A 19,568-nucleotide genomic window follows, 5' to 3' on the forward strand; every position below is an offset into this window, starting at 1 on the left:
TTGTCATAGCGATTAACCGGTCACATCTCTAATCCCAACACACCTCAAGCTCTTCTGGACTACAATATTTATTTGAACATAAATTTTGACCTGTCAACATACAGTACATGTTTGTAAAAGCAATGAATGTGCAAACCTGCAGTCAGACCATTTTAGGTTCAGTCAGGGAAAGACGTCGGTACACTTCTTTTTTCAAGTTCAAATCCTCCAACGTTATCTACTAAATCTCCTGACTGCTTTTTCGGACAAAAATGGCGGATTCGGCGGATCGTGGATTATGATTGGTCAGATCGCCTGTCAATCAAACTCCCTGCTAAGGGTCATTTGCCTAAGGCCTCGGGTTTTGAGGCGGGGCCTCCATAACCGTAACATCCCCCATACGCTAGTCCACCAATCAAGACGGGCCGCAAAGGCTCTCTGACCATTGTATATAGTTGAATTGTCACTCACTTATAATAAAAACAAAACATGTCACTGTTTCAAAGTCTGAATGTATGACAAGATAGGGTACGTAAATGCAAAACTGCAACTTTTCTGCAGCTGACTGACTTGAATTATGATGGCGCCGAAGCGAACAGATCCTTCGAATGCTGCTAAGCGAAAGGCTAAACAAGCGCATAAACTTTTCCTATTGATCAGCTTCATTCATGCATCTTTTGCTGGTTTCTTATGAGTTTATGAGACTGTTTGACACTTTGAATTTGCACATTAAATAAATAACGTTGTGTCGGTAGCTGACTTGCTTAGTTGCAACAGTATCGTGTCTATAACGACCCCTAAATCTGTCCTAACCAGCCACAGCGATCGACAGGACAAAGAAACATCATCTAACTTTGTCACAGTGAATAAAGTTAATCTTCATGGGTGCTTTCACACTGGTCTCGTTTGCTGCGGTCCGAACCCAGACGCGTTTGTTCCCGATTCCCCCGCAACGTAGGTCTGGTTTCACACGCAACTTGATTCTATCAAACCCCTGTATCCAAGGTAAATCATCAACACTATCGTCCCTTACATGTGTTTTATTTAACTAAATACTTAATGATCAGCTAAAACGCATGCGCAGGTCACTTTACTTCCTGAACACGTGCGCACCCGAGTCCAACCGAACTCAGAGCGCCTCCTCCAGGTAGTCTCGGGTTCGGTACCCCAGTGCGCACCACGGTTCGCATGACGGCGTTCACATTAGCGATTTTTCATGCGAACCGCACCCCGTTCCGAACTAAACTGCCAGTGTGAGAGCACCCTATGGCCGTTTTCACACCTGAGAGTCCGCACCAAGGTCCGAACCAAAGTTCATGTTTTGATACATTGTATACATTCGGTTAGTTTTGGTTTGGTTTCACATTGCAATTATGTGAGCGCACTAAAGAACTTTACATGACATGCTTGTGTCCTGTCGTCATCATCCATAGCCCCTTTCACACAGAGATTCCAGAAAATACACTGATAAAGTGAACCGGGATTTGACCCGGGTTCGTTTGATTTTGGTTCATTCACACTGCCAGTGATTTTCCGGAATCAGAGAGTGCGTTCATCTCGTAAAGACACGTGACATCGATGTGACTTGTAATGTCTCAGCAGCGTATTAAGTTTGCTTATGAGCTGCGATTTTCTCTGGAGAAACCACGCTTGTGCATTTTTTTTTCTCTGATTCGATTAAAAACTAGCGCATTACGTACCGTTTCACAGCTGGAGAATGATCCCGGCTTCTGCGTCATCACTACGACACGGCATTATTACGGCTTTTGTTTTTGTTTTTACGGCATTATTTTCGACATTTTACACAGTGTGAGAAAGTCACATAAGCCGCTGCCACGCGAAATCTGACCAAAGCATAGATGTGTTTTATGTGTTTTTCGTGGCCTTCACGCTGAAAATGAATACAATTTGGCTTGGATCTTTATCATTTCTACTTGTCTAAATGAAAATTTCCCAACATAATAAAAAGTTAATAAAAGTAAAAATTATTATTATTATTATTATTACTTTCATTGGAATAATACATATCACAATTATTTAATTTATTCATAACATTTGTTTTCCTTTCCACATCCACCCCAAAATCTTTGTGTATAGGCCTATACAATTACAAAACAGATGGATAATAGATCTTTTTTAGATAATAGATAGATTTTTCTATTGAACAAAAATTACATGAATAATCAATTTCTAAACTAAACCTCCCTAACACACTTTTAGCTGGATATATACTTTGTACAATTTGTATGTAATGTAACCACTTTTATTTTATTATTTATACAGTATGCTTCACAAATACACCAAGCTTTATTCCAGTTTATATTTCTAAATGCACTGGACAACAGTTTAGCTTGTATGATTCCATCTTATAATCCTAATATGTTTATTAGTACAACTGTATTTCAGAATATCAATGTCTGTCAATGCTGTATTTAACATATATTGCCTCAGAAAAATCCCTTCCACAAGTTCTTACAAAATGTATGGCATCAAATACAACAGCATACTCTTTCAGTGTAACTGGAAACCCAAATTTATCCAACAATTCACTATAATATAATCAATTACATTTGAGTTTAAACGTTGTCTAAGTAGGCTATATATATATATATATATATATATATATATATATATATATATATATATATATATATACACTGCTCAAAAAAATTAAAGGAACACTTTGAAAACACATCAGATCTCAATGGGGAAAAATGTCATGCTGGATATCTATACTAATATGGACTGGGTAATGTGTTATGAACGAAAGGATGCCACATCGTTTGATGGAAATGAAAATGATCAACCTACAGAGGATTGAATTCAAAGACACCCCGGAAATCTAAGTGAAAAAATGATGTAGCAGGCTTGTCAATTTTGCTGAAATTTCATTGCAGCAACTCAAAATGGTACTCAGTAGTTTGTATGGCCCCCACGTGCTTGTATGCATGCCTGACAACGTCGGGGCATACTCCTAATGAGACGACGGATGGTGTCCTGGGGTATTTCCTCCCAGATCTGGACCAGCGCATCACTGAGCTCCTGGACAGTCTGAGGTGCAACCAGGTGATGTCAGATGGACCGAAACACAATGTCCCAGAGGTGTTCTATTGGATGTAGGTCAGGTGAGCGTGGTGGCCCTTCAATGGTATCATTCCTTCATCCTCCAGGAACTGCCTGCATGCTCTCGCCACATGAGGCCGGGCATTGTTGTGCACCAGGAGGAACCCAGGACCCACTGCACCAGCATAGGGTCTGACAATGGATGCAAGGATTTCATCCCGATACCTAATGGCAGTCAGGGTGCCATTGTCTAGCCTGCAGAGGTCTATGCATCCCTCCATGGATATGCCTCCCCAGACCATCACTGACCCACCACCAAACCGGTCATGCTGAACGATGTTACAGGCAGCATAACATTCTCCACGGCTTCTCCAGACCCTTTCCTGTCTGTCACGTGCTCAGGGTGAACCTGCTCTCATTTGTGAAAACCACAGGGCACCAGTGGCGGACCTGCCAATTCTGGTGTTCAATGGGAAATGCCAATGGAGCTCCCTGGTGCTGGGCAGTGAGCACGGGGCCCACTAGAGGACGTCGGGCCCTCAGGCCACCCTCATGAAGTCGGTTTCTGATTGTTTGGTCAGAGACATTCACACCAGTGGCCTGCTGGAGGTCATTTTGTAGGGCTCTGGCAGTGCTCATCATGTTCCTCCTCGCACAAAGGAGCAGATACCGGTCCTGCTGATGGGTTAAGGACCTTCTACGGCCCTGTCCAGCTCTCCTAGAGTAGCTGTCTGTCTTCCTGGAATCTCCTCCATGCTCTTGAGACTGTGCTGGGAGACACAGCAAACCTTCTGGCAATGGCACGTATTGATGAGCCATCCTGAAGGAGCTGGACTGCCTGCGCAACCTCTGTAGGGTCCAGGTATCGCCTCATGCTACCAGTAGTGACACTGACCCTAGCCAAATGCAAAACTGGTGAAAAACAGTCCGAAAAGATGAGTAGGGAAAAAAATTTCAGTGGCCTCCACCTGTAAAACCACTCCTGTTTTGGTGGTTGTCTCACTGTTGCCCATCTAGTGGACCTGCTGTTAATGTCATTAACACTAAAGCAGCTGAAACTGATTACCAACCCCATCTGTTACTTAACTGACCAGATCAATATCCCAGGAGTTTAACTGACTTGATGATATTCTCTGATTAAAAAGTGTTCCCTTTATTTTTTTGAGCAGTGTATATATATATATATATATATAGATATATATATATATATATACACAAACTTTGATATAATATAATATCTGCTGCTGTTGATTTAGCCTTGCGGTGATGACGTCATCACGCGCGCGCTCCGTCAGTGCCGAGACTTCTGAGGTAAACTGTTCACGCTATTTCACGTAATTGTAAAATACTCTTTACAGTTTAAATATCATTTTACGGCGACATTTCCTGATGGTTTTCATCGGGTTCGTCGCTATTTTTGTGTCTGCTGACTAAAACACTCAAAGAAGTTTTATATGTATTTCTCTTCACACACAAAACGGTAGGATGCTAGCGAAGTAAGTGTTATGAACGTTATTAGGATAAAACTATAATTATATTTATATAGACAAATTACAATAGTTGATAAAGATGGGTGTCATTATAGTGTCTGTCTTTTGTATTTATAGGATTTTTAGCAGATATTCTGACTCAAACAATCTGTTTCTAGCAGCAATTATAAAGTGAGATGATATGCTAATCCTGAATGGCTTGTTGAATGAGTATTGATAGTCTATGGCTCATCACTATTATCAGAGCAGCTGAAAAGCCTCTTTATTTCATGTCAATAGATCCTGTTTTCTCCTCATTCATTATGCTGATGTCTTCAGATCTGTAAATTCACACATTAAGCTCATTTTATTGTCAACAGATTTGAGCAAACGACACGATCAGCTATTGTGACATCTACAAGATATAGGTAAGTTTCATAAGAGCATTTAATGAATCTGTGATTAACCGTGTTTCGTATAAAAGTTAAACACAAAAATAAAGTACATAAACAAAAATAAGTTGTTAAACGTTTGGCCTATTTATTTCTTGGCAATATCTAAAAATGTTTGTAATTTCATTTTTTATTCTTGCATTGTTTATATTTGGTCTTTTTTTTATTGTGTTTTTTCAATGCATCTTTGCCTATATATAAATTAGAGGTAAGATAAAAGTTACAAGTTTCATTAATAGATAGGTGATAGGTGAACATAAATATAAAATGTGCAAATTGGTATAAAAACAAACTCAGTAAGTGATTTCTTCTTGATTTTGTCGGATCTGCTCCTCCTTCAGTGAAGCTCCTCCTCCTTCAGTGAAGCTCCTCCCACTGCAATTCACCAATAAATGCTGGAATATTCCCATCAGCTACAAGTGAAGACGAGCATCAAACCATCAGGAAGAGCTGAAATCTGCAAAGACAGAGTTTATTGAAGGACAGTGAGAACATGAGAGATCCAGAACACTGCAGAATGAAACACACTGAAGAACAAAGAGGTTGGTGTTTATTCCTGATTCTTCATTAGTGAGGCTGAAGAACATTAAGGTTATAAAGCTTTAAGTAGTTCATCAGATTTAGTGTTTGTAGTAGGGAAAAATCTTAAGAGTTAAGTGTTTCCTCTAGGATTTTTTTGGTGGCATTTTAAGAAACACTATTTCTCATTATTAAATATGAGAAATTAAAAACGTATTTTTCTTAGGCTAGTTCATTCGAAATAGAAATAGATAAACATAGTAATTTTCCACACATATACAGATAGACAGAAGCATATCTCCATAGATTATGCAGCTGACACTCAGACCCTAAAGTTATAGGCACGTCGTGACCTTCCAGGTTGCAGATTTGGGTGGCTGGGTGGCAGCATGTCTCGAACAACAACTCAGTCAATCTCCAATAATGCCAGTGGTCCCTTAACCTGTAAGCAAGAAGACTAACACACACACACCGACACACAGCTTTTCCAAGGTTGGATTTGGCCAGGCTCTAACTATAAACAGGAGTCTCATCTCAAAACATCAAGATAACAAGTTCTTTCTCTCAGGATAGGACACTTTAGTCTAAATGGAAAATATAGGCTTTAACTGAGAAATGGTCCCTTAAACTATAGACTTCAATCAGTTCAGTTCAGTTCAGTTCATCTTTATTCATTTCCCGAAGGCAATTTGGTTGCAGCAAACAAGCATACACATAAAACAGTGTCACACACATATACACGAAAAAAATGGACCCCTATGGGTTTTAACATGTTGAAGACCTTTCTCAAACACAAAACAAGTCCTTATTTCATTTCTGGAAATGTCAAATACTGACATTATTTATAATGAATACATGAAAAGAACATTTCAGTAATCACACTGTTAACTTCAATAACAAAGTAAAATCTCCAGAGAAGTCATTCAACTCATTTGATATTTAGAAGGAAAAATATTGATTAATGCCTTGATTATAGTCACTCATTACATATACATTGAAGCAGCAGTGGATTACAATCCACCCCCTTCAATACTATCCAACTATAAGTTCATGCGCTTCCGGAATTATCTAGTTAAAAATTTGGACATGAATTATTGGCCCTCTCAAGTCAAAATTTGAGTGCGATGAGCTCGTAATCACGACTTTAGAAGTGGGATATTTCCGATAGCACTTGTGTTGTGTGCACTGTGTGTGAACATGATGCTTATTTTCTAATTCAACAGATTCAGTATTCAGTAATTAATTGTTACACCAATATACTTTATGTATTAAAGTCGCCCTGTGGTGAAAATCAAGTTTTTAATGTTGTTTATACGTCCATGTGGTGTTTTTAATGTGCTTCAACACATGTGCAAATTCATGCCAACACCATTTGTTTGTGTAACATTAGCAACACATTATTAGCTGTTTGATAACATAGTCAAGCAAAAGGCTAATCATAGTAATTACCATTATGTGTCCGATGTTGTAAAGAACGACACCATTGTGCAGCATTTACCTTAAAGGAGAACTCCGGTGAATTTTTAAGTTAATCTTGATCGTTTTACCTTTGTGAGTACTGTCTATAGAAAAAAAAAACGAACCGGATTGGTGCTTGCAACGCGGAGCTGTTACAGTTAATGCCCAGAGCTCCCATTCAGCTAAAACGGCAGTTATGGGGGCATTAACCTAAATAGTGTCTTTGTGCCTCTTAACAGACACAAAATGCAATTAAAATGTCTGTCCAACATGAACAGGGCCCTTACATGACAACAAGATGCGTTTAGCAACTTAGCCATTGTTTAAACTCACCTAAATAGTGTTTTAGACGGCTAGCTGTAGTCTCGCGCTGAAGTCCCGTGTGAACTCAGTTGTAGCCGGAAAAAGTGCGCGTGATTTTTTTTTCCCCAAACCACTTCAGCGGAAATCCCGCCCTGCAGCTGATTCTAAGGTTTTCATTGGTCATGTCAATCGTCACTGTAACCTAAACCAATTAAATCAGCTGCAGGGCGGGATTTCCGCTGAAGTCGTTTGGGGGAAAAAATCGCGCACATAGTGCAGGTGGGAGGAGCGTCGTGTTCCGGCTACTACTGAGTTCCCACGGGACTTCAGCGCGAGACTACAGCTAGCCGTCTAAAACACTATTTAGGTGAGTTTAAACAATGGCTAAGTTGCTAAACGCATCTTGTTGTCATGTTAGGGCCCTGTTCATGTTGGTCAGACATTTTAATTGCATTTTGTGTCTGTTAAGAGGCACAAAGACACTATATAGGTTAATGCCCCCATAACTGCCGTTTTAGCTGAATGGGAGCTCTGGGCATTAACTGTAACAGCTCCGCGTTGCAACCACCGATCCGGTTCTCTAGACAGTACTCACAAAGGTAAAACGATCAAGATTAACTTAAAAATTCACCGGAGTTCTCCTTTAATAAGTTGGGCGAGTGAGTCTCTGAGCTAGTGTGAGTGAGTGGAGGCGGGGCTCATTTGCATTATAGAACCACGTATACTAAATGAAGCAAGGTTGTAGAGGTGCATTCAAGTTTCTTTAAGGCATGAAGAGTTTTTGTTGTTTTTTTCACTGGAAAATGTTTTTAAATATGTAATTTTGGTGATCAAAGATGAGTTTTAAGGGAAACAATTATTGACTACAGGGGGACTTTAAATCTCACTTAATTAACCAATGTATTTGCTACTGACCTTCGATGATCCAACTCAGATAAAAATCAGAGTTTTCATTTTATTGTTTTAATTGCTGAAGGGTTAAACTTTCTTTTCCTGTGTCCTGTTCTTCTGCAATCCAGAACAGCAGCAGCTGAAAGGTTTGTTTGATGTACAGATGTGAATTTACATTACATTTTTGGTCGGAAAGGGCCTTTACGTTTGACAAAAAAAACAAAGCGAGCCCAGCCCAGGTGAGAAAAAGTAACGCAAAAGTAAATAAGTAATGCTATTACCGTATTTTCCGCACTATAAGGCGCACCGGATTAGTGTTGTCAAAAATATCGATATTTCGATAAATATCGATACTGAAATATCTGAACGGTACCAATACTAATTTCCTGAAGTATCGATACTAGCCGAGCTGTCACTTTCACTTCTCTCCAAAGGCGCGTTGACAAACACCACACGCGCACTCGTCTCATTCGCTCTGGTTAAATAGCAAAAGTGAAGTGAATGGGGCCGATCACACTTGACGCGTTTTTTGCAGTGAGAGGCGCCTATTTTAAACTGGTTTCCAGCGAGCGTTCTGCGCGCTGTTTATGTGCCTGCTGCGCCTCGCGGGCCTTCCGTTTTAATGATGAAAGCTAGTTGCTTGAACGCCCGGAGAGTGCGATGATGGAGGATAAACTTGTGGTGCTCTCGCGGGTTACCAGGAGCTTATAACGACTTCACGAACCGTAACTACCACAATGTTAACAGAAAGTAAATAAAGTTAATAAAAGGCTGATTTGACGTTTACTTGACTGACAGGACAGCTGTTTCAGTGGTTGCCTAGCAACATAACAAACGCAGCGCACTGCTCGTTCTGTGTGATGAGTGCTGTGTGCCTCGCGTTTTCGAACCTGAAAAACGCGTTAGTGTGATCGGGGCCTAATATAGCTAAGCACCTGAAAGACCGACACCGGGATCTATATAAATAATTTCGAGAGGTTGGTAACTCTTCTCATTTTAACATTTCTGAAACATTAACCAAGATGGCCTAGTATTGTTGTTGATATGAGTGTGTGTTGTCTCGTTTTTTCACCGTAATTCTTAAAGTTAATATAATCTGACTGAGAAATCTTAGACAAGTAACGTTAAATATTTTAACTGTGGTCAAATGTAAATTAACTTGTGCTTATTTAACTTTATTCAAAAATTTGTATTTAATTCTGCAATTTGCCTTCATATCTTATCATCAATTTGATTACACAGATACTAATTAAACTAAACTGAGCTATTGAATGACATCTTTGAATTCACTAATGAAATGCCTTTAACTGAAAATTTAATGTTTTATCTTATTATTATACATTACTGACACTATATCCTCCAATTTGATACTGTTAAGTGCTTTGACACAATCTGTATTGTTAAAAGCACTAATAGTATTGTTTCCGCGTATAATGCACACACGTTTGTGTTTAAATCTGTTCATCAAATAACGTTAATGTATTAACCAGCATTAATGCTTTTGAACAAGTGCACTACTTCAGGACATTTTTGTTCATGTAAAATATCCCTCATTGTCATGTTCTAGACTTGTTATATTTAGCTTTAAATAAAAAATAAAAAACGTAATATTGTGGCAGTTTTTTTCTCCGTGGTATCGAAAATGGTATCGAATATCGATATTTTTCAAGGTATCGTATCGAAGTTAGAAATTCTAGTATCGTGACAACACTACACCGGATTATAAGGCACACCGGATTATAAGGCGCACCTTCAATGAATGGCCTATTTTAGAACTGTTTTCATATATAGGGCGCACCGGATTATAAGGCGCATAGAATAGAAGATACTGCAGTCAAACGTTTGACTGGGTTTGCGTTATGCAGTGGTCACCAACCTTTTCAAGCCTAAGATCACATCCAAAGTCCAAATGTAAACCAAGATCTACCACTTGCAAAAAAATATGAAAAAACAAGTGGCTGAGCTGTAAAACCTTGTTTATACTCGACGCGTCCGCATGAGCGCGAAGGTAATAAAAAACTAATATCCGTCTGCTCGGGCAGATTCGGCTCAAAGTCGTGCATCTTCGGATGCGGAGGCGCGCGCGCGGCAAAATGACGTCATTGTGACAGCACGCGCGCCTCCGCATCCGAAGATGCACGACTTTGAGCCGAATCTGCCCGAGCAGACGGATATTAGTACATCCAGAGCCCGTCTACGGAGAGCCTTGGCAATTCCTATTAGCCCCATTGTATCGATCTTGGTTGCAGTTCCATTAGAATTCCACTGGGGGCGATCGCGGGCGAGTGCAGACTGAATGGGAGTCAATGGGGCTAGACGGCTAAATGTGTCTCTTTCACCCGATTGCCGTTGAGAAATCTCAGATTTTATTGTAGGTTTTGCAAGTTCAACATGGGTTATAGGTCGAAAGTTGAATGAACGAGTACTTATTTCTTTTCGATTTCTTACAGGTTGAGTTGTTGTTGCCCATAACACGCTAGCATTCTGCTAATGACGTCAGCATTCTGACGTCATTGACATTTTAAAAGACTTTTTAAACCAAATAAGTGACTCTAAAAAATCTAACACCCAGCAATGTGTAATTTCTTTGCATCTCCTTTCGAATACAACATTCAAATTACTAGACAAAAAATTATATCCTGAGAAAAGTGGATTTTGAGGGTTTTTCGCCATAGACCTCCATTCATTCTGCACTCGCCTGCGAGCGCCCCCGCATGGACAGAGACGTGTTACTGCAGCCAGTCCAGAAACCGGAAGTAAGCAGAGAGTGCCAATTCTCTTCCTATTAGACATTCTCTGGTACATCTCATCACACCGGCACCCAGTTTGCGCGTCTAAATCAGTTGTATGGTCTGGTGTTCAGTCTAAAACAAAACAGTTGCGTCAAGTATAAATGCCTCGTCTGTTTGGGGAGGTGCGCGCGCAGTCAGCGGAGGCTCGCGCTCCGGTGCCAGGCGAAAGTATAAACAAGGTTTAAGTCAGCGGTTGTTTTACAGACATTAATATAAGGCGCCAGATCCATATATAAGGCGCTCCGGATTATAAGGCGCACTGTCGTTTTTTGAAAAAATTAAAGGCTTTTAAGTGCGCCTTATAGTGCGGAAAATACGGTAGTTACTATTTTTGGAAGTAACGCAATATTGTAATGCATTACTTTTAAAAGTAACTTTCCCAAACAGTGGATATGAAAAAAATGTACCACCAGATCACCAGCTGATTAGAGTAGCTCAATAACAGTAGCTTTACAAATTAATATTTGTAAAGAACTAATCATTCTAGGCTGATTGGGGTGATTTTGTTCAGGAGTGAGTAAATAATTAATAAATGAAAGCATAGATAAATACGATAAGAAGAGCTTTATGTTGTTTTAGGGGAATTTAACTATTCAGGTATAGATATTGAATAATCAAATGTAAAATAACGCTGCATAGACTTCACTGTAGGGGTGGTTGATTATGATTTTACTTTGATGAACTTTAGCATTTTATTTCACGATTGTTTTACAACACATAACCGGCTGTCTTCACAAGGAGACTCGCCACAACTTTGCAGTCAATCCACGAATCACATGTGTTCCCTATACTTGACATCGCACATCGTGATATCGATGCTAAAACGATATATCGTGCAGCCCTTCCAGCAGGAACGATTATGACGTCTCCTGACTGCAGATGGCACAGTTCTCTCTGAATTTTGATGATTATTTAAAATTATTTTTAACTTTTTTTTAACTATCATTTCAGACCTGGTGGAGGAGAATGAGGAGAGTGAAGAGGAGGAGAAACATCATCATGTCAAAACTGGAGCTAAAACTCACTCACAGACTGAAAGTATTTCTTTACTGAAAAGAAAAGACAAGAAATGTTTCACTTGCCGTCAGTGTGGAAAGAGTTTCACACACAAACTGAATCTCAGGAATCACATGAGGATCCACACTGGAGAGAAACCGTTCACATGTGATCAGTGTGGGAAGAGTTTTACACAACAAGGAAACCTTAAGTCTCACATGATCATCCACACTGGAGAGAAACCGTTCACATGTGATCAGTGCGGAAAAGATTTTAACCAAAATGGTCACCTTAAGATACACATGATCATCCACACTAGAGAGAAACTGCACGAATGTGATCAATGTGGTAAAACATTTTTGAGGGCTTCAGGCCTGAAGAGCCACATGACAGTTCATTCACAGGAGAAACCACATTCATGTTCTTTGTGTGGAAAGAGTTTTTCACATCTGCAGAATTTAAAAGTTCATCAGAAAACACACACTGGTGTAAGAAATCATATGTGCTTTGAGTGTGAGAAGACTTTTATGACAGCTGAACATTTAAAACTGCACCAGATGATCCACACTGGAGAGAAACCTTACAAGTGTTCACACTGTGACAAGAGATTCCGTCGGTCAGAACATGTGAAACGGCACGAGAGGATCCACACTGGAGAGAAACCGTATCACTGCACTGCATGTGGGAAGAGCTTCACTCGATTATCTTATCTACACAGTCACACAAAATACAATCACAGTAAGTAGATCATCTTCAGATCCAGCACTTTCAAGTGTGAAGCTTCATCCTCACCAAACGTGAAACGATAACGGGTCAAGCTTTAAAATCTGTCCTAACGAGCGACAACGATTAACAAGGCAAAGAAACATCATCTGAATTTGTCACAGTGAATAAAGTTCATCTTCAAGTCCAGCAGTTTCTACTGTGAGATTCAGATCAAAGATGGAGTTCCTCCCCAAAGAACATTGTGTTTTATTCTGTTATATTATTTATAACAATTAATTGTTACGTTTCTTATACTGCATAAGTATCACTAGTAGTTTGTTTAAAATTTTATATGGGAAAGTAAACGTTTTTTTCCATGTACAAACGGTTCTTTCTGTAACACTTTTAAAAGAGACAGATTTATCTTTAAGCTGTCCTTTATTGTTGTTTTTAAAACCATTATTCTTCCACTTAGTTGCTATGTTTCCATGTTTTTATGTGCATTTTGAAGCATCACATCAGAAACGAGTGATGGAATTACCAATTTAAAATAAAATAAAAACTAATTTTCAAAAGTTGTAACGCTCTCTTGAGATGGTGTTTGACGTGTGCAGGAAAACAAATCGTACCAGCGTACTTTGAAGTCAGAATGTGTATCCGCTATGCTAAATGCGTACAGGTTGGCAGGTCTGGTAAAAACAATTTAGTTCAGTTAGAGAACACCACAATTAGAAACTGACGTCGTCTCCTGAACGCAGCGCGAGCCGATCGAGTCAGACCTTGTGTATTACGAGAGTGACGAGCTCACTGACGAGGCGGAAGATTTCCTTCAAATCGAAATCTAGAGGCACCTATCTGGCAATATTTTGGATTATATATATTTCGTCTGATGAAGGACGTAACACTTCTAACACACACACACACACACACACACTTCTAACACACACACACCTTCATGGTGTAAGACGTGTCTATAACCCTTGCTATTAAAGCCATCTTATGTTTTGTTAATAAAAGTTGTAGGTTAATGTTTTATTGGGTGTGTTTTTCATTTATAATAATAATAATAAACCCATCATTCAAGCAATTGACGTCCCCGAATTGCCACCAAGGCGAAAGCAAAATGCGTTGTCATAGCGATTAACCGGTCACATCTCTAATCCCAACACACCTCAAGCTCTTCTGGACTACAATATTTATTTGAACATAAATTTTGACCTGTCAACATACAGTACATGTTTGTAAAAGCAATGAATGTGCAAACCTGCAGTCAGACCATTTTAGGTTCAGTCAGGGAAAGACGTCGGTACACTTCTTTTTTCAAGTTCAAATCCTCCAACGTTATCTACTAAATCTCCTGACTGCTTTTTCGGACAAAAATGGCGGATTCGGCGGATCGTGGATTATGATTGGTCAGATCGCCTGTCAATCAAACTCCCTGCTAAGGGTCATTTGCCTAAGGCCTCGGGTTTTGAGGCGGGGCCTCCATAACCGTAACATCCCCCATACGCTAGTCCACCAATCAAGACGGGCCGCAAAGGCTCTCTGACCATTGTATATAGTTGAATTGTCACTCACTTATAATAAAAACAAAACATGTCACTGTTTCAAAGTCTGAATGTATGACAAGATAGGGTACGTAAATGCAAAACTGCAACTTTTCTGCAGCTGACTGACTTGAATTATGATGGCGCCGAAGCGAACAGATCCTTCGAATGCTGCTAAGCGAAAGGCTAAACAAGCGCATAAACTTTTCCTATTGATCAGCTTCATTCATGCATCTTTTGCTGGTTTCTTATGAGTTTATGAGACTGTTTGACACTTTGAATTTGCACATTAAATAAATAACGTTGTGTCGGTAGCTGACTTGCTTAGTTGCAACAGTATCGTGTCTATAACGACCCCTAAATCTGTCCTAACCAGCCACAGCGATCGACAGGACAAAGAAACATCATCTAACTTTGTCACAGTGAATAAAGTTAATCTTCATGGGTGCTTTCACACTGGTCTCGTTTGCTGCGGTCCGAACCCAGACGCGTTTGTTCCCGATTCCCCCGCAACGTAGGTCTGGTTTCACACGCAACTTGATTCTATCAAACCCCTGTATCCAAGGTAAATCATCAACACTATCGTCCCTTACATGTGTTTTATTTAACTAAATACTTAATGATCAGCTAAAACGCATGCGCAGGTCACTTTACTTCCTGAACACGTGCGCACCCGAGTCCAACCGAACTCAGAGCGCCTCCTCCAGGTAGTCTCGGGTTCGGTACCCCAGTGCGCACCACGGTTCGCATGACGGCGTTCACATTAGCGATTTTTCATGCGAACCGCACCCCGTTCCGAACTAAACTGCCAGTGTGAGAGCACCCTATGGCCGTTTTCACACCTGAGAGTCCGCACCAAGGTCCGAACCAAAGTTCATGTTTTGATACATTGTATACATTCGGTTAGTTTTGGTTTGGTTTCACATTGCAATTATGTGAGCGCACTAAAGAACTTTACATGACATGCTTGTGTCCTGTCGTCATCATCCATAGCCCCTTTCACACAGAGATTCCAGAAAATACACTGATAAAGTGAACCGGGATTTGACCCGGGTTCGTTTGATTTTGGTTCATTCACACTGCCAGTGATTTTCCGGAATCAGAGAGTGCGTTCATCTCGTAAAGACACGTGACATCGATGTGACTTGTAATGTCTCAGCAGCGTATTAAGTTTGCTTATGAGCTGCGATTTTCTCTGGAGAAACCACGCTTGTGCATTTTTTTTTCTCTGATTCGATTAAAAACTAGCGCATTACGTACCGTTTCACAGCTGGAGAATGATCCCGGCTTCTGCGTCATCACTACGACACGGCATTATTACGGCTTTTGTTTTTGTTTTTACGGCATTATTTTCGACATTTTACACAGTGTGAGAAAGTCACATAAGCCGCTGCCACGCGAAATCTGACCAAAGCAGTCAGACTGAGACAGATTTCCCAAAATGCGATTTGAATAGGATTTCAAATCACACATTTAAAGTAGCTTGAAACGGATTTGTTAAAATCTAATTTCATGCGTGTTTTTTTTTTTTATATTATTTTTTTACACACTTAATCTACACACTTAATCTGATCAGATTTCAATCGGAAATGCTAAAACATCGGATTTGGACTGACAGTCTGAAACCGAAAGGGAAGAATACAACCCTAAAATGGCGCAGTAACAGTTCAGCATGTGCGACACCAAATAATAACTGCAAATCCACCTTTCTCTGCCTGGATCCAGTTGTTTCTGTGAATTGCAACGACTCATTTGCTTCTCTGTTCTGTAGCTTACGGCAGTCTGTAAAAATATACCTCAGATTTCTTCTCAAATCTATTTTGTACAGTCAATATTAAAGCTCTTTCCCATTTTAGATGTGTTTTATGTGTTTTTCGTGGCCTTCACGCTGAAAATGAATACAATTTGGCTTGGATCTTGATCATTTCTACTTGACTAAATGAAAATTTCCCAACATAATAAAAAGTTAATAAAAGTAAAAATTATTATTATTATTATTATTACTTTCATTGGAATAATACATATCACAATTATTTAATTTATTCATAACATTTGTTTTCCTTTCCACATCCACCCCAAAATCTTTGTGTATAGGCCTATACAATTACAAAACAGATGGATAATAGATCTTTTTTAGATAATAGATAGATTTTTCTATTGAACAAAAATTACATGAATAATCAATTTCTAAACTAAACCTCCCTAACACACTTTTAGCTGGATATATACTTTGTACAATTTGTATGTAATGTAACCACTTTTATTTTATTATTTATACAGTATGCTTCACAAATACACCAAGCTTTATTCCAGTTTATATTTCTAAATGCACTGGACAACAGTTTAGCTTGTATGATTCCATCTTATAATCCTAATATGTTTATTAGTAGGCTACAACTGTATTTCAGAATATCAATGTCTGTCAATGCTGTATTTAACATATATTGCCTCAGAAAAATCCCTTCCACAAGTTCTTACAAAATGTATGGCATCAAATACAACAGCATACTCTTTCAGTGTAACTGGAAACCCAAATTTATCCAACAATTCACTATAATATAATCAATTACATTTGAGTTTAAACGTTGTCTAAGTAGGCTATATATATATATATATATATATATATATATATATATATATATATATATATACACACAAACTTTGAAATAATATAATATCTGCTGCTGTTGATTTCGCCTTGCGGTGATGACGTCATCACGCGCGCGCTCCGTCAGTGCCGAGACTTCTGAGGTAAACCGTTCACGCTATTTCACGTAATTAAGTTGGCTTGAGAAAGCCAACTTACTGAAATCCTATTTAAACTTATTATTATTCTTCTTCTTCTTTTTCTGACCGCAAATTTTCTGACTCTAACTCCTCCTAGACCGTTCAAGCTACATACTCCAAACTCGGGTCAGACCTTCATACTGTTCTGACTTGGTGTGCTATATCTTTTCAGACTGATTTGACTTTCAGTTTTCTTAAAAATTAATATTAAAAACCATAAAAATCCCATAGACTTACATGGCAGACCGCTCAAATTGAGCCAAGACTACGGTGGCCCATTAGTGTACAAGCCAAAAACTCAAATCTAAACTCCCTGAAGCCCTAGACTCAATTAAACTACCATTTAATTATCTATCTATCTATCTATCTATCTATCTATCTATCTATCTATCTATCTATCTATCTATCTATCTATCTATCTATCTATCTAATCTTTCTAACTTATCTTTCTATCTAACTTATCTTTCTATCTATCTTTCTAACTAACTTATCTATCTATCTATCTTTCTTTCTAACTAATCTTTCTTTCTAACTAACTAATCTATCTTTCTTTCTTTCTTACTAATCTATCTATCTTTTTAACTAACTTATCTATCTTTCTAACTTATCTATCTTTCTAACTAACTTATCTATCTATCTTTCTTTCTTACTAATCTATCTTTCTTTCTAACTAACTAATCTATCTTTCTTTCTTACTAATCTATCTATCTTTTTAACTAACTTATCTATCTTTCTTTCTAATCTATCTATCTTTGTAACTAACTTATCTATCTATCTTTCTTTCTAACTAATCTATCTATCTTTCTAACTAACTTATCTATCTATCTATCTATCTATCTATCTATCTATCTATCTTTCTAACTAACGTATCTATCTATCTATCTATCTATCTATCTAACTTATCTATCTTTCTTTCTTTTTAACTAATCTATCTTTCTAACTTATCTATCTTTCTTTCTTTTTAACTAATCTATCTTTCTAACTTATCTATCTTTCTTTCTTTTTAACTAATCTATCTTTCTAACTAACTTATCTATCTTTCTTTCTTACTAATCTATCTATCTTTCTAACTAACTTATCTATCTTTCTTTCTTTTTAACTAATCTATCTTTTTCTAACTAACTTATCTATCTTTCTTTCTTTCTTTTGAACTAATCTATATATCTTTCTAACTAACTTATCTATCTTTCTTTCTTTCTTTCTTTCTAGCTAATCCATCTATCTTTCTAACTAATTTATCTTTCTTTCTTTCTTACTAATCTATCTTTCTAACTAACTAACTTATCATCTTTCTTTCTTTTGAACTAATCTATCTTTCTAACTAACTAATCTATCTTTATTTCTTTTTAACTAATCTATCTATCTTTCTAACTAACTTATCTATCTTTCTTTCTTACTAATCTATCTTTCTAACTAACTTATCTATCTTTCTTTCTTTTTAACTAATCTATCTATCTTTCTAACTAACTTATCTATCTTTCTTTTTAACTAATCTATCTCTTTCTAACTAACTTATCTATCTTTCTTTCTTTTTAACTAATCTATCTATCTTTCTAACTAACTTATCTTTCTTTCTTTCTTTTTAACTTATCTATCTTTCTTTCTTTTTAACTAATCTATCTATCTTTCTAACTAACTTATCTTTCTTTCTTTCTTTTTAACTAATCTATCTATCTTTCTAACTAACTTATCTATCTTTCTTTCTTTCTTACTAATATATCTATCTTTCTAACTACCTTATCTTTCTTTCTTTCTTTCTTTCTTTCTTTTTAACTAATCTATCTATCTTTCTAACTAACTTATTTATCTTTCTAACTAACTTATTTATCTTTCTTTCGTTCGTTTTAACTAGTCTATCTTTCTAACTAACTTATCTATCTTTCTTTCTTTCTTTCTTACTAATCTATCCATCTTTCTAACTAACATATCTATCTTTCTTTCTTTCTTACTTACTAATCTATCCATATTTCTAACTAACATATCTATCTTTCTTTCTTACTAATCTATCCATCTTTCTAACTAACATATCTATCTTTCTTTCTTTCTTACTAATCTATCCATCTTTCTAACTAACATATCTATCTTTCTTTCTTTCTTACTTACTAATCTATCTATCTTTCTAACTAACTTATCTATCTTTCTTTCTTTCTTACTAATCTATCCATCCAACTAATTAATCTTTTTTCTTTCTAACTAATCTTTTTACTTTCTTTCTTTCTTTCTTTCTTTCTTTCTTTCTTTCTTTCTTTCTTTCTTACTAATCTTTCTTTTTTTTCATACTTTTCTTTCTTTCTAACTAGTCTTTCTTTTTTCTTTTTCTTACTTTTCTTTCTTTCTTTCTAACTAATCTTTTTTCTTTCTTTCTTTCTTTCTTTCTTTCTTTCTTTCTTTCTTTCTTTCTAACTAATCTTTTTTCTTTCTTTCTTTCTTTCTTTCTTTCTAACTAATTAATCTTTTTTCTTTCTTTCTTTCTTTCTAACTAATCTTTTTTCTTTCTTTCTTTCTAACTAATCTTTCTTTCTTTCTTTTTCTTACTTTTCTTTTTTCTAACTAATCTTTCTTCCTTTCTTTCTTTCTTTCTAACAAATCTTTTTCTTTCTTTCTTTC

At 37.4% G+C, this 19,568-nt stretch overlaps 1 long non-coding RNA gene across 1 annotated transcript in view; it reads right to left on the bottom strand.

Annotated features, from left to right (window-relative positions):
- The window catches only part of LOC309476505, a 241,570-nt gene that overhangs the window by 57,137 nt on the left and 164,865 nt on the right, over positions 1-19,568 (bottom strand). The gene's annotated exons all lie outside the window — the stretch shown is intronic.

The sequence above is a fragment of the Leuciscus leuciscus genome (assembly GCF_965113295.1).
Source record: "Leuciscus leuciscus genome assembly, chromosome: 15".
NCBI lineage: Eukaryota > Metazoa > Chordata > Actinopteri > Cypriniformes > Leuciscidae > Leuciscus > Leuciscus leuciscus.